A 22,185-nucleotide genomic window follows, 5' to 3' on the forward strand; every position below is an offset into this window, starting at 1 on the left:
TATTAAACTTTAACTTTTAAACTTGAACTGAGTAAAAACACAAACTTTAATCAGACAGTTTTTGATGAAATCCCCCTCCTTAAATGGCCGGGCTAATTTAGCGATCTCTTCTGCCAAAATAAAACTGGCCTTGACAGCAGCCTAGCCTTGTGTTTTGGCTTTTTAGAACAGAGCCTGTCGAGATTTGAGGCCTCGTTTTAATTCCTCGGCCTTCTGTAGCCTTTGTTCCATGTCTATATTCTTGTTTTTGTCCGCGTGTTCCGTTTCATAATGTCTCAGATAATACTCTTTCAGTACCGCCACACTTTCTCCACACAGAAGACACACAGATTTTCCAGCTACCTCCGCGAACATATACTCCGACTCCCACCTTGTTTGAAACCCCCGGTTCTCAGTGTCCACCTTCCTTTTTGCCATTTATGATGGGTATCTGAGGGTTAATTTTACAGTTATGCTGACGACTGCTTTGCTAATAAACACTGAAATCAAGCAGCCTACTGCTCGGTGCTTCAGCGTTGCATTGTGGGAAAATATAGTATTGGTGCGTGTGAAAGATCTGCGGGCTGCCGGCTTGCTGCGGTCTGCGGGCCGGTTCTAATAATAAATCAAGATCATCCCAGGGGCCGTACAAAACCTTCTCGCGGGCCGGATGTGGCCCGCGGGCCTTGACTCTGACATATGTGCTCTAGACGGTCCACTTGCAAGCAGAAAATAAAGATATTTCTGTTGATAGTCGTCGTGTTTGTATCCGTTGTCTCGCTCAAGGCCATTGCGCCCACAGATTTGAATTTTGGTGACAGTTCAGCCTATTGACGTCATTTCCGCGGTGTAATACCCGCATATCTGAAACGGCAAAGTTAAGAGTAGAGTTAAATAAAGTTTTTAATCAACGCAATCATTTACAACCGTTGACCAGTCGAAATAATCGTCGAAATTCGACGTTCCCCCCAAACGCCACACTCACTCGCTTTTCAGGGCAACAAAAGTACTTCTTTTTAAAAACGATGAGTTGTACTTACCGTGTACACTCTGGACGGTCCAGTTGCAAGCAGAAAATAAAAATATTTCTCTCGTTAGTCGTATGTTACCATCCGCTGTGTCTTTGTCAACATTTTCCTACTTCCTGTTGCGAGCCACGCCCACGGATTTAAATTCTGGCGGAAGAGCCCGCCCATTGGCGTCGTTTTCGCGTATAGCAAATCCGATTGGTTGGGAAGGGGGCGCGGTTATGCAGCCGAGGGGTCCTGTGATCGGTGGGATGTAAAGTAGGCGTCGACGTCACATCCGCGTCACGTGACCACGACGTGGCAGACGTCATATAGCAACCGCTGTTTTGTTTAGTAGACTTACAGTTGTTATGCATTGACATAATGGCGCACACTCCAAATGGATTTGAATAAATTAAATAATTCTTCTGCCCACTCCCTTTTAAACAAGTTAACTCTCCCCGCGGATTTGAATTCCGGCGGAAGTTTCGCCCATCGACGTCACGTCTGTCACGTGACCACAACGTGGCAGATGTCATATAGCAACCGCTGTTTTGTTTTCAAAGTCAAAGTCAAAGTCAGCTTTATTGTCAATTTCTCCACATGCCAAAGACACATAAAGAAACCGAAATTTCGTTCCCCCCTATCCCACGGTGACAAGACATGAAGAACAATGAACAGACAAACAAGTAAACAAGTATAACAAAAGCGTGCTGAATAAATAATGAATAAATAACACAACAATAAATAAATAAGAGGAGCAGAAAAAAAAGGAGCAAGTGCGCGTACAGCAGACATTCCATTTAGTAGATTTACAGTTGTTATGCATTGGCATAATGGTGTGCACTCAAAATAGATTTAAATAAATTAAATATTTCTTCTGCCCACTCCCTTTTAAACAAGTTAACTCTGCCCACGGATTCTAATTTCGGAGGAAGGTCCGTCCATTGATGTCTTGTCTGCGTCACTTGACCACGACGTAGCGACGTCATATAGTAACCGCTGTTTTGATCAGTAGACTTAGTTATTATGCGTTGACATAATGGCGCACTGGTTAGCATGTCCACCTCTTAAGCATGATGTTGCGGGTTCGACGCCTGATCAATGTTAGCCATGGAGTGAGCTGAAGTGCATGGCGCTGAAGATTTGAATCTTTGAAATGCGCTGAGGTCTGACATATCAGGCAGAATGGTTTGCCATCACGTTCAACAAAAAATAGAAACTTTCCCACTCTGATAAAAACGTCCTGTGTTCATCTACATATTTCCGTTTTGCTGTGCATCTTTTCCCTGCCATTTCAAGAGCCCAATTGACACTAATAGTTTACTGGAATGTGTTTGCCCATCCTACTTTGTGGAATTTCACCACATGCGCTTTTGACCAAAATACCAAATTGAACTCAAGTGAAGCCAACACGCACAACCCCCCCCCCCCCACACACACACACACACACAAACAAAGCGGGAAAAAACGAAGACGTGCGTGTTAGGGTTTTCCAGGTTATCTTTATCGTAGGATTATGTTGGAATGTAGACTGTAATGATTAAATCAATCTTGTCTTGCCCTCACAATGTAATGATTAAATCAATCACGTCTTGCCCTCACAATGCAGAGTAAGATGAAGTGGTTGCTTCCTCTGCTTGATTGACCAGCTGCAGGGGAAGCAATCAAAGTTGTTCTGTTTCCCACAACAGTGTAAAACACCCCCTGCTCTGATCTTATCAGAGCCCGGGGGTTCACCAAACCTGTCCACTCACCCCCACTGTGTTCCTCCTAATAAATATGCCCTTGCAGGGAGGAGATTTTTAGACTTCATTCGATAATCGCTGTTCAGACAGCGACGAATGGACTCTCCACCTGCAGGTGTCTAAAAGAACTTGCTTGTCTTCTGTTTGGTTCTTGCAAAATAAGTTGGAGTGAGCAAATCTCTAACATTTTGGTGCCGTGACCCGGGATCCTCATACCCACCATCTGACCGGCGAAGGAGGACGTGCTGCATTGTCGACAAGCCAGCGTCCATTAGGAGGACCTGGAAAAGAAAGTCCTGGGAAGAGAATTCTTCGCTGGGCCAGCATCTTAGGTCTGCCTTCGTCTGACAGAGGTGGATTGACGGGATCCGGCGGTGCAACGAACCAGGGGACAAGTAAGTTAAAGCGCTAAAGATACGGCTTTGGTTTGTCCGAGCTATGAGATTCGGCTTTGGTTTGTCCGAGCTATGAGATTCGGCTTTGCTTTGTCCGAGCTATGAGATTCGGCTTTGGTTTGTCCGAGCTATGAGATTCGGCTTTGGTTTTTCCGAGCTATGAGATTCGGCTTTGGTTTATCCGAGCTATGAGATACGGCTTTGGTTTGTCCGAGCCATGAGGCCTAAAAAAGCGCTGGAGTTAGTGTGATTGAGTGTGTGACTGGTAGGATAAATTGACTAAGAAGCAGTTCTAGCGTTGATCCATGGCAAAAAAACAGGCTAGTAATTTGTTGAAAGGTCAATTTAAACCTGCATTGAGGATCCTCAAAGCAATAGTTAAAGAAATAAATAAGTAATAATAGTAATAATAATAATAATAATATTTTTGAGACAAAGAGATTGTATAACCTAAAACTACTAGAATTAATATGGGAAATAAAAACGGTAAATCTCTTGCTCTGCTCTTCTTTAAAACGAGAAGTTCATGGCAAGTAGATTTCTTAATTGTATGCAATATATGCCGAAGTGGAAGAGAAAGTATGGAGTAGAAAGGAAGTTGAGAGTTCAAGTGGTAAAGAAATGCAACTTGCTTCTAGAAGATAAATAAATAAAATTAGAATGTGCTGTCCTCGTGTGCATGGGAGGGACCAGCTCATGATCGACCACAGGAAATGGCCAGCCTGTGACGAATCATTGGTGCTGGGAACTACCTTTTGCGTGCGAGAGCTGTGCATGTGTGTGCGTATGTTAAAATGATGAACATTGGCTAAAGTTTTAGTATAAAAAAAAAAAAAAAAAAAAAAAAATTTTGCTAGACTGTGGACTGTGCACCGCAGAACAGAAATGATTTTGAAAGATAAAAATGAGAGGAAAAAGAGAGAAATCTGTTTGCAAGCAGAAACTAAACCACATTAGTGCATGTTAAGTGTCGAGCCCACATGAGAAATTCGAAGAAAAAAAAAAAAAAAAAAAAAAAATGACAGAACATGCTTTCAGGAATTGGAAGAAGCTAAATTGTGAATTTAAGATTTTGCAATGCTACATTTAATAGGAATAATTGATTGGTTGTGTTATAAGATTATGCAAAATTCTAATTGCAAGCTAAATCTGAGAGATTGAGTTCTTCAAATTTAAAAACAAAGAAAAAATTCAGATTAATTTGCCAATTGTTTGTTTTAGTTAAGTTTTTTTGAATTGGTGGATTGTTCTACCAGGAAACCTGAGTTGAAAATGATATATGAATGTTGTGTGGTGAGCTTGGATGAATTGGGACCAATGTGATAGGAAGACTCCTTTTTGGAGACTGTGTGAGATACATATGATGAGCATTGATGAATGATTGCCTGAATGAAAGGTTGAATGGTTGAAGTCGTTGGCGACTACTATGGAAAATTAGTAGAGCGACTTTGATGAAAGAATGATTTTGAGCAGGTTGAATGTTAGAAAGAAACACGTAACTTTTGGATTGATAATTAACTAGAAGAAAAAAAACTGGAGAACCAGTAACACATGCAGAAGATGTGTGAACTGAGAAATTGAGAAGCGTTTTGGAAAGAAAGTCAACTTAAATGATGATGGAATCGTATGTAGTAAAGAACGCATTCTCCCAAAAAGTTTGTCAAGGTGTGAGGCATGGGCGTTGCCAAGCCTCAAAAAGGGGGGAGTGAGTAGGACAGATAGTGGAAGATAGTAATAATACAACACGTTATGACAATGAATTTTCGAATACATTTGGTGTTATATTGTGGTAATTTTTTTGTTCTGGTGTAGATAGGTTAGCAACACGAGAGATTTAGAGGTTCAAAAGAAAGACAGTTAAAAGAAAACATTTTTGATTTGGACAATTGCAGGCTAACAGGAACATGAGAACGATAAGAACTACGAGGTGGGATCCAATTTCATTGGGGAGATTGAGAATTCACAGCACCATACTCTAAGTCACATTTTTGAGCAAGCATGACAATAACATGTGAGAGGTCAAGACATACAGATCAGGGCTTGATGTGGAAAGCAGACCTCGATGAGTTGATTTTCAATAATGATACTGAAGACAACATACTGTCCGATTAAATTGGAACTATAGATAAAATGTAGCTCAAAAATAGGATGAGTTGCAGGATTTACGATATAAAACCGAGACCGCTGTTATTAGGAGAATTTGAAGTTTGGTAAATAAACGTTACCAGCAAATTGATGGAAGCAGCTACATTTGGAAATAGTCTTACAAGTTTGATGTCCCAGCCTGTCATTCTCAGTGTCAGAGTCCCTGAAACCCAATCCGAGACTTCGCCTGCAGCCGTGAACAACTACAAAATGGTGCCTGGCTCTGAAGCACCTTTGACCTTTGGCGAAGGACAAGAAAAGACTGCTGTTGTGCTTGGAGGAGGACAAGTACACTCCGGAGGACAGACAACATCCTCGGGGACGAGAAAAGACAGTGAAAAGCGGAGGAACTCACAATGATGAAAATTGACTCATTTGAACAATGGACTCATTCAAGAGTGATGGATGGGGTCGCTCTGAAGCAACAACAAAAGAACACCAACTTGAGAGGGTGAAGTGCGGCAAAAAGATATGGACTTGGAGTGTCCGACAACCAAATCGCACTCCTTGCTACGGCGTTCCCAAATTTGGTGAAGCTTGGTTCAAAGTGGAAGGGAGGTTCATTGTGCACTGAGTTTGACAGAACTGAGGAGATTTGATAAATAAATAAATAAAAATTTGAAAAATACGTAGGGCTACAGATTATAATCAGAGATTGAACAGATTTGGATAAAACAAATAGGCTAAAACGGTAGGAAACAAGAGCAAGATCTGATATTTTGGCTCATCAAGCTTAAAACGTAGAGGTCGAGTTATATAAATTCAATGACCCCCGCCTCCCCCGGGACGTGGGAAAAGCTCTGCCGGAGGTGGGAGTTGAAGCTCTTCCTGACAGGAGATTCTGCCAGACGTTCCCAGCAGACCCTCACAGAGTGTTTGGGTCTTCCAGGTCGGACCAGCATCTTCCCCCACCATCGGAGCCAACCCACCAACAGGTGGTGATCAGTTGACAGCTCCGCCCCTCTTTTCTCCCGAGTGTCCAAAACATGCGGCCGAAAATCTGATGACACAACTACAAAGTCCTGGTGCCATTGCCCACGTGAGCATTGAAGTCACCCAGTAGAACGATGGAGTCCCCAGAAGGAGCGCTCTCCAGCACTTCCTCCAGGGACTCCAAGAAGGGTGGGCATAGACACAAACAACAGTCAGGACCCGTCCCCCCACCTGAAGGCGGAGGGAAGCTACCCTCTCGTTCACCGGGGTGAACCCCAATGTGCAGACGCCCAGCCGGGGGGGCAATAAGTATACCCACCACATCTGCTCGACACATCTCACCGTGGGCAACTCCAGAGTGGAAGAGAGTCTAGCCCCTCTCGAGAGGGCTTCTACCGGAACCCAAACTGTGCGTGGAGGCTAGTCCGACTATATCTAGTCAGAATTTTTCTGCCTCGCACACCAGCTCGGGCTCCTTTCCAGCCAGAGAGGTGATATTCCATGTCCCAAGAGCTAGCTTCTGCAGCCGGGGATCAGACCGCCAAGGTCCCTGCCTTTGGCCACCGCCCAGCTCACACTGCACTCGACCCCTTTGGCCCCTCGCACAGGTGGTGAGCCCATGGGAAGGGGGACCAACGTTTCCTTTTCGGGTTGTGCCCGGCCGGGCCCCATGGGCGAAGGCCCGGCCACCAGACGCTCGCCTTCGAGCCCTGCCTCCAGGTGCAGCACAACCAACGTGTGGAAAAGATAATGCGCACGACATTTTTTCTCAAAAGCATGACTTGAAAGAAGGTCCAAACCAGACAAACAGCAGAGGATGGTTTTGATCTATCCACCTCTGGGTTATGGGCCCAGCACGCTCCCGCTGCGCCACTCTGCTGCTCAGTGCTAGCAATTCATCAAGTCCTCTAATCGGCTAACAAGCATTCGGTTCCAACTCGTAACTGGATTCTGACTGTCACTCATTACATTATGAACAAAGCTCAGTCGGGCAGCACTAACCTGGATGCTGGTGGAGAAACCAACTTTTTATCCACTTTCACATTTTATTAGAAATGTCAACAAAATTCAATGTTGAAACTGCAGTTGGTAGGTAGTGTCGCTGAAGCGCTGGATTTAGGCTCTCAGTCTCTACTAAGGCGTGCGTTCAAATCTTGTGTTAGTTCCGCTGTATTCTTCTGGCCTGACTCCTTTTGGCGCAGCCGTTGTACATATGATGACCCTGGAAAGTTCTTGGCAAATTCTCATTTGCCTTTCATGTTCATCGGGTCTACCATTTTAATAGGTATCTACACTGTGTATTTGGATAGAGACTGGTCAAAGGGGACACATATATGCCTCGTGAACTACTACATGCATTACTGCGGATGAAGAAGAGTGAACAAATAAGTCATCAGACAAGTTTGCCGATTTTTTAGTGCCCATTAGAGCAGCACTCTGTTCCGTACTGTAACCTGTTAGGTTTGTTCCCAGTTCTTTATCTTTAATGCTCGATATGCTAACAGTAATTACCAAGAGAAAGCCTTCACAGTTTAACTATTTAATGTATGCCAAAATGATTGATGCACAGCTGTGGAGCCCTTTCTGCGAGATGCAGAAGAAGGTTCCTCTCCCAGCGCCAAGGTTCCTGCTCTTATACTACTCTGGCCGCCTTCCTGCAAGGAGGCGACTGCCTAGCCTGTGTGATAATGTGTGACCTTGTCATCTTAACCGAGAGCGACTTCTACATACGTGCAAAGGGTTTCATAGAGTAGAGAAAGCTAATAAAGCAAGAGAAGTGTTACAGCGATATAATGGCATAGCTCAAGCTCCCTAGCTAATCACATGTGCCAAAGAGGCCTATTCTAACAAACCGTTGGTGAGAATGGGTAGACGGGGAAGCCTGTAAGCGAGTCCCTCACTCGCATACTCCATCGCTTCTCTGCCTTTTGGCTAAGATAAAGTGTAGTATCTGTTCTTGGGTTTGGGGGATTAAGAGAGCTGACCGTAGAAGAGAGAATTTTAACCATAAAAGTGGTGATTTTACCCTTGCTTTTACTAATCAGTTCTGTTTTCATCCCAGCAAGTAAGTTGCTTTTAGAATTGGACCGAGCCATTTTTTACTTCACCTGGAAATCCAAGTCAGAGGGACTGAAGAGGGACACCATGAAGAAAAAGAAAAAAAAATAGAGGAGAAGGAGTCCCGAACTTAAAACTCTTCCTCGGAAGCAGATATGTTGCCCTGCACCTGCGAAGCGCGCTCGTTACACCAAATGCATCGAAAAGCCAAGCAATGACACGATTCTGGATGGGCTCATACTGTCACGGTCGGGTGGTGGAGCATGGAGCAGGACGACCAAGTGCAGCTCGGACCAGGGTTTATTGAAGCAACTCAAAATACAGACTCGGTAAACTGACATGACTTAAACAATAACTTGACTGACTGACCGGGACGTGGAACAAGAAGACAGCAGGACATGACGGCACCAAGACAGGACGACACACCGAACGACAGGAACCAAAACCAATGACCAAAACCAATGACCAAAACCAATGATCCGACAGGGAGAGAGGGGCAGACAGGACTTTTATACACGACAGGTAACGAGAGGCAGGTGGGAACAATCACACTGATCATGGGCACACAGGAGGGGAGGGGCGAGCACACAGACAGAAACCAAGACAGACACATAGTGGAGCAGGGCGAGACGTGACACATACCTTCGGAAACTAAAGCTAATACCCATCGACCAATGAATTCCTGTGTCTTTTAACGCGCCACCTTCTTATTTCTTCACCAAAAAGTTTTTGAAGAACTTTAAATTAGAGCAAGAAAATAGTGACATTTTAACAAGTCACAGATCTATGATCTCTGTCGTACAGCGGGAAGTGGTTTGTCCAGTGCTCGGACCCGCATTCGGCGAGCCCACAACAGTTTGGCACAACGTCAACCACCCCGCCCTCTCGAAACAAACTTGTTGGGACCTGTCGTGGATGGTGGCCCATGATGGCCTCCCAGTCAGGTCCGTTATGCACTCCCGGGGCATATCAGCGCTCTCAACGTGCCCCCGACCTGGCTGTGGCGCCCAGGAGTCAGTGTGGCACCTGCTCAGGTAGTTCATGGCTGCCGTATACCTGTGGGCGACCTGCAGTTCCCGGCAAGGGAAGTGTTGAATGCAGACATCAACATCTCAACAGACCCTTCGCACCCAGGTTGCAGCCTGTTTGAACTACTCCCCTCCGGACGCCGTTATAGAGCTCTGTACACTAAAACCAGCAGACACAGAGACAGCTTCTTCCCCCAGGCTGTCGCTCTGATGAACTCACACCACTCTTAGAGTCTCAGAGTCATTACTGTGCAATAACATCCCGCTTTCCACACCTTTTTTGTTTACACTGTTTGTACTATGTGTCCTCTCTGCATCCATTGCAGCCTGGTCATCCTCGAAGAGGGACCCTCCCATCTGTGGTCTCTTCTCAAGGTTTCTCATTTCCCCTAGCTGGAGTTATGAGTTTTTCCTTGCCCTCTTGGGAGTTTAAGATCAGTTTAAGATCAGGGGATGTTTGAGAATATCTTTCATTTTTCACATGTTGTTGTTAGTCACCTAAATGTTGAACAGAGGCTGTGATTTACCGAAGTCAAATTCCTTGTTTGGCACGCTCAAACATGGCGAATAAAAAACTCTTGAATCTTGAATCTTGAACCTTGTACTCTATGGGGTGAGCCCGTTGAAAATCAAGCAAGAAGACTTTGCAGTGGCTCACTTTTGCTGCCATCAAAGACGCCATGTGGACTTCCAGAAATTTGCTGGTAAGGAGGCACAGACAGACAAGGAAATGATGGAATTGGGCTAAAATGGTGCACGAAAACAGTGTGTATTCACCTTTATATTTTGCTTCATGTAGCCTTATCAAAATGAATAAAACTTCTCTCTGTATGTGCATTCACGTGTAACATTGAAGGAGGTAGATATTTTGTTTCAATATTTAAATAAATACCATCATTGTCTATTAAGACACTAAAAGTTGATGGAACATTTTTTGTAGGGCTGCTGTGTTTTAACAAGGAAAGACTCATGTGCTTATGGATGAAGACGACTTGTACTTGTGATTGTGCTTGTGAACAGTAAAGAGGAGTGCTTGTGCAATTGACAGGGTTGGTTATTGTTTTTTATTTAAAAACAATATTTTTTGCCAAATTACAATAGACTGGCATGTGCCAATTCAAATGGGTCCCACCAGAAGTTAAACTGCATTGATAAACGAAGCCCCTTCGTTAGTCATCACTTTACCGTGGAGGAGGGGTTTGCACGCCCCAATGATCCTAGCAGCCATCTTGTCTGGGGCTTCATGCCCCTGGTAGGGTCATCCATGGCAAACGGATCCTAGGTGAAGGGCCAGACAAAGCACGGCTCTCACAAGCCCCTTATGAAGAAAAACATAAATGGATTTTGTTTTCCCTCGCCCGGACGCGGGTCACCGGGCCCCACATCTGGAGCCAGGCGTGGAGGTGGGGCTCGAAGGCGAGCGTCTGGTGGCCAGGCCTTCGCCCACGGGGCCCGGCTGGGCACAGCCCGAAAAGGAAACATGGGTCCCCCTTCCCATGGGCTCACCACCTGCCGGAGGGGCCAAAGGGGTCGGGTGCAGTGCAAAATGGGCGGCGGAAAAAGGCAGGGACCTTGGCGGACCGATCCCTGGCTGCAGAAGCTGACTCTTGGGACATGGAATATCGCCTCTCTGACTGAAAAGGAGCCCGAGCTGGGCGTGGGAGGAGTTTGGCGAGGCCATGGAGAATGACTTCCGGATGGCTTCGAGGAAATTCTGGTCCACCATCCGGCGTCTCAGGAGGGGGAACCAGTGCACCGTCAACACTGTTTACACTGGAGATGACGTGCTGCTGACCTCGACACGGGACGTCGTGAGTCGGTGGGGAGAGTACTTTGAAGACCTCCTCAATTCCACCGACACGCCTTCCATTGTGGAAACAGGGCCTGGAGACTCTGAGGTGGACTCTCCAATCTCTGGGGTCGAACTCACTGAGGTAATCAAAAAAGTCCTCTGGGGCATGGCCCCGGGGGTGGATGAGATCCGCCCAGAGTTTTTAAAGGCTCTGGATGTTGTGGGACTATCATGGCTGACACGCCTCTACAGCATTGCGTGGACATCGGGGACGGTGCCTCTGGATTGGCAGACTGGGGTGGTGGTTCCCCTCTTTAAGACGGGAGACCGGAGGTTGTGTTCCAACTATAGGGGAATCACACTCCTCAGCCTCCCTGGTAAGGTCTATTCAGGGGTGCTGGAGATGATGGTCTGTCGGGAGGTCGAACCTCGGATTAAGGAGGAGCAGTGTGGCTTTTGTCCTGGCCATGGAACAGTGGACCAGCTCTACACCCTGGGCAGGATCCTCGAGGGGGCATGGGAGTTCGCCCAACCTGTCCACATGTGTTTTGTGGACTTGGAGAAGGGGTTCAATCGTGTCCTTCGGGAAGTTTTGTGGAGGGTGCTTCGGGAGTACGGGGTGCTGAGCCAACTGATAAGGGCGGTTTGGTCCCTGTATCACCAATACCAGAGTTTGGTCCGCATTTCTGGCAGTAAGTCAGATTCTTTCCCAGTGAGGGCTGGACTCTGCCAAGGCTGCCCTTTGTCACCGATTCTGTTCATAATGGTTATGGACAGAATTTCTACACGCAGCCAAGGCGTTGAGGGGGTCCAGTTCTGGGACCTCAGCATTGCGTCTCTGCTTTTTGCAGATGACGTGGTGCTGTTGGCTTCTTCAAGCCGTGATCTCCAGCTCTCACTGGGGTGGATCGCAGCCGAGTGTGAAGTGGTCGGGATGAGGGTCAGCACCTCCAAATCCGAGGCCATGGTCCTCGGTCGGAAAAGGGTGGGATGCCCTCTCCGGATCGGGGATGAGATCCTGCCCCAAGTGGAGGAGTTCAAGTATCTTTGGGTCTTGTTCACGAGTGAGAGCAGGATGGAGCGCGAGATCGACAGGCGGTTTGGTGCAGCGTCGGCAGTAATGCGAACTCTGTACTAATCCGTCGTGGTGAAGAGAGAGCTGAGACAAAAGGCAAAGCTCTCAATTTACCGGTCGATCTACGCTCCTACCCTCAACTATGGTCACGAGCTTTGGGTCGTGACCGAAAGAACGAGATCCAGAATACAAGCGGCCGAAATGAGTTTCCTCTGCAGGGTGTCCGGGCTCTCCCTTGAGAAGCTTGGTCATCCGGGAGGGACTCGGAGTAGAGCCGCTGCTCTTCTACGGTGAGAGGAGCCAGATGAGGTGGCTCAGGCATCTCATCAGGATGCCTCCTGGACGCCTCCCTTTGGAAGTGTTCTGGACATGTCCCACCGGTAGGAGACCTCGCGGGCGATCCAGGACGTGCTGGAAAGACTATGTCTCTCGGCTGGCCTGGGAACGCCTTGGGATTCCCCGGGTTGAGTTGGATGAAGTGGCTGGGGAGAGGGAAGCCTGGGAGTCCCTCCTAAAGCTGTCTCCCCCTCGACCCAACCCGGATAAGCGGAATAGGATGGATAAATGGATGGATGATAAACGAGGTTTTAAACGTGATTGTCTGTCTGCACTCGGCATAATTTCTCTGTTTATGTGAACATGTTCACACGTGGCGGTATAAATTATGTGAACGTATGATTGTTGCACGGAGTATGATATAGGCGGCTATCCGTTGCAATATTGATATTCTTTCGCAGAGCATCAACAAATTGAGATATACTCTTATTGTTCCTCTCCACGGAAATGGTATACTCTTTATTGTTCCTCTCCACAGAAATCTTTAGTAAAAGGCGAAAGATTTATTCGATCTGAAGAGAAACGAGTGATCTGAAAATCTGAGTCAAAACGGGCCACCCCACTGCTGGTCTCACTAAATTCACAGGCGGTCTCACACTCAAATTGCAGCAACCATTCCTTCTAATACAAACAATAGAAGTTGATGGATTTACTATACTTACAAGGACTCAAGCAAAATAGAATGTTTAAACGAGTATTTTGTGTTCATTAATGTCTCACTTACTTTAAACATTGTTGGCGCACAGGATTGTAGGTATCTGATCGAACACTGATGGCGCTCGTTCTTTCAATTATATTGGGCGTCTATTTTGATTATTGATGGTAAAAACAGTTGTATGTCTTGGTACGTGTACTTTTGGTCTGAGAGAACGGGAAATGATCCCATCCCTGTGTTTTATTTGAAAATTTGTAATTTCATAACTTTATTCAACACAAATCGGGAAACAAAATACGATCGTAATTTCTCAAATGATTTTTCAAACTTCGGAAATGCTCTATGTCTCCCTTGTGTCGCAAATAATTGAGGCTTTTGACGTTGCTGGCATGGTTTGGAGTGTAATTCACCTCCACTGCGTTGGTGGCGTTTGATATTTGACATTAGAAAATATTTCTGTCATTTTACTTTAGAAAGTAAAAGTTGTTTTCTAGAAATCCATACTTGTGATGTATGAGGAACAACAATCGGGCGCATTCTTAAAAAGACAGACCTACAGCCGACAAAAAGGTTTTGATACGTTCATATCATATGACGAGTCAGGAACGTGGTAATTACATATTGAAATGAAAAGAGACTACCGTTCAAGATGGCGGCGCGTGCACACGCAGCGGCCACTCTCTGTCCCGTTCGGTGTTTTGTGAGTGTTTACTGAGTGTTTGTCTGGCAGTTTTGTGTGTATTCGTCTCGTGTGATACGTCGTGCTACTAGTGCGGCGGGCATGTTCTGCTCAACATCGGCGGACGTGGGTTTTATGGCGTTCTGGACTTTGGTGCGGAGAGATTTGCTGCTGGTGTTAGCGCTCGGACTGCTTCGTCATGGAGCGATGCCGGACTGGCCTGCTCTTCCTCCCCCGGTTGGACTGCGTCCTGAGCTCGGACTGCTCCGTCCTGGAGCATTGTTGGGATGCGTCGGCAGCGGGTCTGCGAGGCAGCGGAAGAGGGGCCAGTGCGGAGACGTCGGGCCAGGCTTGCGGCCAACCCAGCTCGCCCATCCGTGCCTTCCATTCTCCTGGCGTACGTTCGTTCGCGGGACGACAAGATGGGTTGCGTTCGCCTGATAGGATCCACGAACCGGACAGTGCGTGCCTGCTGTGTGCTCGTGTTCACAGTGGCCTGGTTGACTGTCATCTTACCGGACTCTGCTGTGCATCGGGAGCGGCTAGCGTGCTATCACGCTTATTGTTCATTGATGTTGACTTCTTATGTTATTTTTCCTGTGTTGTTTACTTGTATGTGCGTTGTGAACTCTGTCTTGTCACCCTGGGATAGTGAGAAACGTAATTTCGATCTCTTTGTGTGTCTTGACATGCGGAGGAATTGACAATAAAGGAGACTTTGACTTTGACTTTGAATTTTGCATTTGCTAATTTGGTGAATACAGTTTAACGAGCAAATGCACAGTGTTAGAGATTCGCTCAGTCCAACTTGTTTTGCAAGAACCACACGGGAGACGAGTAAGTCCCTTTAGACACCTGCAGGTGGAGAGTCCATTCGTCGCTGTGCGTACAGCGATGTTCGAATGGAGGTCTGACTCTCGCCTCCTGCAAGAGCATTTTTATTAAGAGAAACAGGGTGGGGGTAAGAGTGGACTGAATAGAGAAAGCCCTTGACCTCTAGTCAAAACATAGCAAGGGGTGTTTTACGACTTTGTGTAGGATGGGACACGCTAGGTGATTTATCACAGGTTGCATTCCAACATAAGCATAAAACTAATCTAGCTAGGTTATTTATTACAGGCTGCATTCCAACATAATCATACGATAAGAATAATCTGGAGAACCCTAATACACAGTTCCAGAGTACAGTTAATTACATAATCAAAAGCGTTCAGTGTGTCACAGCATCGCAGACTTAAACTCCATGTGCATACTACTGCGCTTAATTTTTGTTTTCATCAGAAAGACCAGAGGAGAGCGCGAACACAGTCCCCCACTACCAGAAATAATGCAGTCAAGATTCACACAGTAGGGGAATTTGCAGAGGTCAGCACAACCGTAGTGCAATGGCTGAGCCTCACATGGGGTGAACCACCTTCTTGATCATGGGCCGACGTCTTTACCGCACACGCCATTTTCAGTCACGGGCTTAATTGCTAAAAACGTGTGGCACACATACACACTCAGTGGGTGAAACAGGATTCGTAGAACTGTTTAAGTCAAAGTCAAAGTCAAAGTCAGCTTTATTGTCAATTTGTCCACATGCCGAAGACATACAAAGAAACCGAAATTTCGTTCCCCCCTATCCCATGGTGACAAGACATGGCCCACAACAGACAAACAAGTAAACAAGTATAACAAAAGCGTGCTGAATAAATAATGAATAAATAAAACAACAAATAAATAAATAAGAGGAGCAAAAAAAGGAGCAAGTGTGCGTACAGCAGACATTCCAGAAAATAGCGCAACAGTGCCGCACGCTACGCAGAAGGGGGTAGCGAGTTCAGGGCCCTAACAGCCTGGAGAAAGAAGCTGTTGGCGAGTCTGGTGGTGCGGGAGCGCAGGCTCCTATACCTCTTCCCAGAGGGCAGAAGGTCAAACAAAGAGTGAGCCGGGTGACTCACATCTCTGGCAATCGAGGTTGCCTTGCGGGCGAGATGGGAGGTGTAAATGTCCTTCAGGGAGGGGAGCGAAGCACCAATAATCTTACCAGCCGTATTCACTATGCGCTGCAGGGCCTTCAAGTTCTGTTCAGTGCAGTTACCACCCCAGACAGCGATGCAACTGGTGAGGACGCTCTCAATGGTGCCACGGTAGAATGTAGACAGGACTGCCTGAGGAGCACATGCACGCCTGAGCTTCCGCAGGAAGTACAGGCGGCGCTGCGCTTTCTTTGCCAGTGACGAGGTGTTTGCGGACCAGGAGAGGTCCTCACTGATGTGCACCCCCAGGAACTTGGTGCAGCTCACCCACTCCACCACAGCACCGTCGATGATCAGCGGCAGGTGTGTTGTGTGACCCTTCCGGAAGTCAACAACGATTTCCTTGGTCTTATTGACGTTCAGCAGGAGGTTGTTGTCCCTGCACCACATGGTCAGAAGGTCAACTTCCGACCTGTACCGAGTCTCGTCGCCCTTCGTGATGAGACCCACCAGAGTCGTGTCGTCAGCAAACTTCACTATGCGGTTGTCGCTGTAGGTCGCAGTGCAGTCATGCGTCAGCAGGGTGAAGAGCAATGGACTAAGCACGCAGCCCTGGGGGCCCCCGTGCATGCATTGCCTTTTTTAACCTGAGAACCCTAAAACTGTATGAATTTGTATTTATTGAAAACGTCCAACATTACCACTGAATAATATTTTTTTTCCTGAACAAGTTTTGAAAATGACAAATATATCAAATAACAATAACATAAACAGTTCACCGCCACACAGCCCCAAGCACCGGCATCGACTTCCAGGCGTGTGGCAGCGTGGACTTCCATCCCTGGAGGTGGCACTTCCAGCCACAGAGGTCGAAGAGAGCTCCATAGAATAGGACCGGGTGTGCGTGAAACATATAATAGTTTTTCAAACCTTCTGTGTCACTCCAAATCATTAAATCCTTCAAACTAGTGGTAGAGTGTCCGCCCTGAGACTGGAAGGTTGTGGGTTCAAACCCCGGCCGGGTCATACCTATAAAAATGGGACCAATTGCCTCCCTGCTTGGCACTCAACATTAAGGGGTGGAATTGGGTGTTAGATCACCAAATGATTCCCGAGCGCGGCACCGCTGCTGCTCACTGCTCCCCTCTCCCCCAGGGGATGGATCAAAATCACACGGGGATGGGTTGAATGCAGAGGACAAATCTCACCACACCCAGATGTGTGTGTGATGATCATTGGGAAAAAAAAACTCTCCGTCCTCTGTGTCACTTACAAGCAAAGCCACTAAAGATGCCGGTAGTACATGGGGCCCTTCGTCATCTTCGTCATCCCGTGATCGAATCCTTTGTCCTTTAAGTAAACAACCGCCGCGCCGCTGATGTCACTTGCAGTTCAAACTACAGTAATCCCTTGCTACATCACGGTTCGTTTATCCATTTTTCGTTTTTTTTTTTATTTTGAAAATTTGTGACAAAAAATCACGTATAAGTTGCTCCTCAGTATAAGTCGCCCCCCCACCCAAACTATGAAAAGAAACGTGACTTATAGTCCAGAAAATACGGTAATGACAACACACAATACAACAAAACACAACACAACAATACTTACCGTAATTTCTGGACTATAAGCCGCACCGGACTATAAGCCGCACCAGCTAAAATTCAGGGATATTTTAGTTTTTTTCTTACATAAGCCGCACCGGACTATAAGCCGCACGTGCACATGAGTTTTTTTACAAAGAAAGACAGTACACAGAAAGCCGTAAAAATCCATAAATACGCCTCGCCGCCATTTAAGCCTCAGGGTTCAAAGTAACCTTCTGAATAAAATGCATTAAAAGTTCACATTCATTACAACTTGTTTTTGGTGAGCAAAATGTCAGAAGAATTGAATTTAAATGCTAATTGATTGGGTTTTAATACAATGCAGATGGTCCAAACAGCGCCACTGCTTTGTGTAATCTCTAAGAGAAAGGGTTTGGAGCCCTTTGACGCAGGTCACCTAGCGTGCATTCCTACTAAAGCTCATAATAGTCACAAGCAACACAGCCAGAATAAGCAGCAGCCATAGTAGTGTTTCAAAATAGTATTTTTGTTATTGTTTTTTTTTTTTTCAAGATACCGCACAACAGTGGTCCACAGCGTTTTTACGAGTGCATAAAAGTGATCAAGTCATCACAAAAATCACGAAAAAAATCTTATATAAGCCGCACCTGACTATAAGCCGCAGGGTTCAAAATTTTGGAAAAAGTCGCGGCTTATAATCCAGAAATTACGGTACCTTTCCTTTAAAATCTTTTTCTCTACCTAACACAGACAGATAATGGGAGAATGTGTCACAATGTGAAGGAGATGTATTGGGTAATGCAGAAACAAAATAAAAACTATTATTTAATGTTAGACACATTATCCACTAGGCTACTTTCCTCTTGACATTCATTAAATTGACAACGAAGGGACTTGAACCCCTTAATCTTCTGATCCAGTCAGTTAACTCCACTTGAATCTAGGCTGTAGATTTACTGTATATGCTCAAAAATCATTGCACTGCTATCACTTGTCAGAATTTCCTGTATGGCTATCTGGCCTAATGGATAAGATTTCAAATCTAAACAGGTATTCATGTCTAGTGTATCATCAAATTGAAAGAGGAAAATATGTCACGGTCGGGTGTGGAGCATGGAGCAGGACGACCAAGTGCAGCCCGGACCAGGGTCCACCGAAGCAACTCAAAATACAGACTCGGTAAACTGACATGACCTAAACAATAACTTGACTGACCAGGACGTGAAACAAGAAGACAGCAGGACACGACGGCACCAAGACAGCACGCCAACACCGAACGACAGCAACCAAAACCAAAACCAATGATCCGACAGGGAGAGAGGGGCAGACAGGACTTTTATACACGACAGGTAACGAGAGGCAGGTGGGAACAATCACACTGATCATGGGCACACAGGAGGGGAGGGGCGAGCACACAGACAGAAACCAAGACAGACACATAGTGGAGCAGTTGGGGGCGAGACGTGACAGAACCCCCCCAACAAGGGACGTCTCCCGACGTCCCAAAAAAAAAAAAACTAGGGGAACCGAACCGCGCCGCACTCGGGCGGCGACTTGGGGAACCGAACCGCGCCGCACTCGGGCGGCGACTTGGGGAACCGAACCGCGCCGCACTCGGGCGGCGACTTGGGGAACCGAACCGCGCCCCACTCGGGCGGCGACTTGGGGAACCGAACCGCACCGCACTCGGGCGGCGACTTGGGGAACCGAACCGCACCGCACTCGGGCGGCGACTTGGGGAACCGAACCGCACCGCACTCGGGCGGCGACTTGGGGAACCGAACCGCACTCGGGCGGTGACTTGGGGGAACCGAACCGCACTCTGGCGGCGACTTCGGGGGACAGATCCGCACTCTGGCGGCAACTGCGGGGACAGATCCACACTCTGGCGGCGACTGCGGGGACAGATCCGCACTCTGGCGGCGACTGCGGGGACAGATCCGCACTCTGGCGGCGACTGCGGGGACAGATCCGCACTCTGGCGGCGACTGCGGGGACAGATCCGCACTCTGGCGGCGACTGCGGGGACAGATCCGCACTCTGGCGGCGACTGCGGGGACAGATCCGCACTCTGGCGGCGACTGCGGGGACAGAACCGCACTCGGGCGGTGACTGCGGGGACAGATCCGCACTCGGGCGGTGACTGCGGGGACAGATCCGCACTCTGGCGGTGACCTAGGGGACAGAGCCGCACTCTGGCGGTGACCTAGGGGACAGAGCCGCACTCTGGCGGTGACTTCGGGAACAGAACCGCGCTCGGGCGGCGACTTGGGGAACACAACAGCACACGGGCGGCGACTTGGGGAAACAGAACCGCACTCCGCGGAAACTCGGGGAAACACAACCGCACTGGGGCGGCGCCTTGGGAAGTCTGTACCGCGATCGGCGGCCACTCACAAAGTCCGTACAGTGATCGGCGACATTCGGAAGGCGGGGCTGTGCGCGGCGGCAAGAGCCATCACGCGCCGCAGCAGAGGGAGCGGAGCCAGGGACGATCGCGGGTCCGACGCAGCTGGCTTGGATGTCTGGCGACGTTCGCGGGTCCTGCGACGCTGGGGTGGAGCCCGATGGCGGCCGTGAGTCTGATGACGCCGGGGGGGCACTCCGATAGCGGCCGCGGGTCCGGCGTCGCGGCAGCGAAGTCCGACAACGGTCGCAGAGCTGATGGCGCCGGGGGGGAATTCCGATGGCGGCCGTGAGCCCGGCGTCGCTGGAGCAAGATCCGATGGCGGCTGCAAGCCCATGGCGCTGGAACATGCTCGGATGTGGATCGGGCGTCGCAGCGGGAGCTGGTGGTGAAGGGTGGTCCAAGCGCTGGCCGCTGTGATGGTCGGATCATTCTGTCACGGTCGGGTGTGGAGCATGGAGCAGGACGACCAAGTGCAGCCCGGACCAGGGTCCACCGAAGCAACTCAAAATACAGACTCGGTAAACTGACATGACCTAAACAATAACTTGACTGACCGGGACGTGAAACAAGAAGACAGCAGGACACGACGGCACCAAGACAGCACGCCAACACCGAACGACAGCAACCAAAACCAAAACCAATGATCCGACAGGGAGAGAGGGGCAGACAGGACTTTTATACACGACAGGTAACGAGAGGCAGGTGGGAACAATCACACTGATCATGGGCACACAGGAGGGGAGGGGCGAGCACACAGACAGAAACCAAGACAGACACATAGTGGAGCAGTTGGGGGCGAGACGTGACAAAATATAGGTAAACTGTTTTTGTGCTGTTTTGATCTTTGTTGTGGTGACCCCAAATGTCAGTGACAAAAGCCAAAAGAAAGAGGCACATTTTTCATCTGATGTACAATTTTTAATTTGTTTCTCTTGACTCCAGTTGAGCAACCTGTGCTTGCTGATATTCACAATCCCTGCTTACTTTGCTGCCCTACCCCTTAAAAGAAGAAAAAGTTATTTTAGTCTGAGCAACCTGCTCCCTACTGAAAATAGGGTTTTCAACTAAGGTTTCCAACTAGGACTAGGGTTTCCAACTAGGGCTAGAGTTAGGGTTAGGGCTAGTTTGGACTAGGTATATAAAAGGTCTGCCCCACCTGAGGACCGAACTCTTGACCTTTAGATTGTGAGACTGGCATGCTAGCACCTGCATTAATGAGGCTGTGCATTTACAGTTTTACAATTCTTTTTTACTGTAAAATTGATCCAACCACCGGCCATTTCAATCAAACTGAACTTCACAGAAAGATAAAGTGACTTTTAGTCTGAGCATTCTGAAACTAGGGTTTCCAACTCGGGTTAGGGAAGCCAACTAAGGTTTCAAATTGTGGCCAGGGTTTCCAACTGGGGCTTCCAACGAGGATGAGGGTTTCCAATTCGGGCTAGAGTTAGGACTATATAAAAGTGTGCCCTGTGTGAGGGTCGAATTTACGACCTCCAGATTATGAGACTGACACACTACCACTTCCGCAAACGAGGCTATGCATTTGCAATTTGTGCAATTGTTTTTTACTGTAAAATTGATTCAACCACCGCCCATTTTGATCAAACTTAACTAGGCTAGGGCTAGGATTTCCAACTAGGACTAGGGTTTACAGGTAGGGCTAGATTTAGGGTTGGAATATATATAAATCATGCACCGTGTGAGGATCAAACTCTCGACTTTCAGATTACGACACTGACGCGCTACCGCCTGCGCCAACGAGAATTTGTGGCACCTGTCTTAAAATTCTATTTTACTGTAAAATTGATTCAACCACCGGCCATTTCCATCAAACTGAACTTCATCAAAAGAAAAAGGTACTTCTGTCTGACCATTCTCAAAGTTGGGTTTCCAACTGGGGCTAGGGTTTCCAACAAGGGCTCGAGTTAGGGTTAGGACTAAATAAGACATAGCCCCGTGTGAGGGTTGAACTCACGACTTTCAGTTTACTAGACTGACGCGCTACCGCCTGCGCTACCGAGGCCATGAATAGTTGGTTTTACAGAGCTATTTTACTGTAAAATTGATTCAACCACTGGCCATTTCAATTAAACTCAACTTCACAGACAGTAAACCTTATTCTATGTATTATTTATTATTCTTTTCTATACTGTCAGAAAGGTTTTGGTTTCTGATTTCTTTTTTGTTGTGCTGACTCCCCCCCAATCTCCATTTTCAGTGCAACAAAGTGACAAAAACCAAAAGAAAAAATGCTTTCTCTATTGCACACTAGAGCCAGCATTTCCAACTAGGGCTAGGGTTTCCAACTAGGGTTCCAACTCCGGGTAGGGTTTCAAACTAGGAATTCCAACTGGGGCAAGGGTTTCCAATTAGGGTTTCCAACTCGGGCTGGGGTTTCCAACTAGAGACAACATTG

The 22,185-nt window shown here is 47.4% G+C and overlaps 1 non-coding gene and 2 pseudogenes across 1 annotated transcript; 1 reads left to right on the forward strand and 2 right to left on the reverse strand.

Moving 5' to 3' along the window:
• The first annotated feature begins 8,119 nt into the window (after positions 1–8,119).
• On the forward strand, positions 8,120–8,327 carry LOC125993235 (U2 spliceosomal RNA; annotated as a pseudogene).
• Positions 8,328–12,941: 4,614 nt separating this feature from the next.
• On the reverse strand, positions 12,942–13,026 carry LOC125993243 (U5 spliceosomal RNA; annotated as a pseudogene).
• A 2,091-nt stretch (positions 13,027–15,117) lies between these two features.
• Positions 15,118–15,283, reverse strand: LOC125993230 (U1 spliceosomal RNA). The gene has a single exon (XR_007490073.1). It is a non-coding gene; the product is annotated as a U1 spliceosomal RNA (small nuclear RNA).
• Between the last annotated feature and the right edge of the window lie 6,902 nt (positions 15,284–22,185).

This window comes from Syngnathus scovelli, unplaced genomic scaffold (assembly GCF_024217435.2).
Source record: "Syngnathus scovelli strain Florida unplaced genomic scaffold, RoL_Ssco_1.2 HiC_scaffold_27, whole genome shotgun sequence".
Lineage (NCBI taxonomy): Eukaryota > Metazoa > Chordata > Actinopteri > Syngnathiformes > Syngnathidae > Syngnathus > Syngnathus scovelli.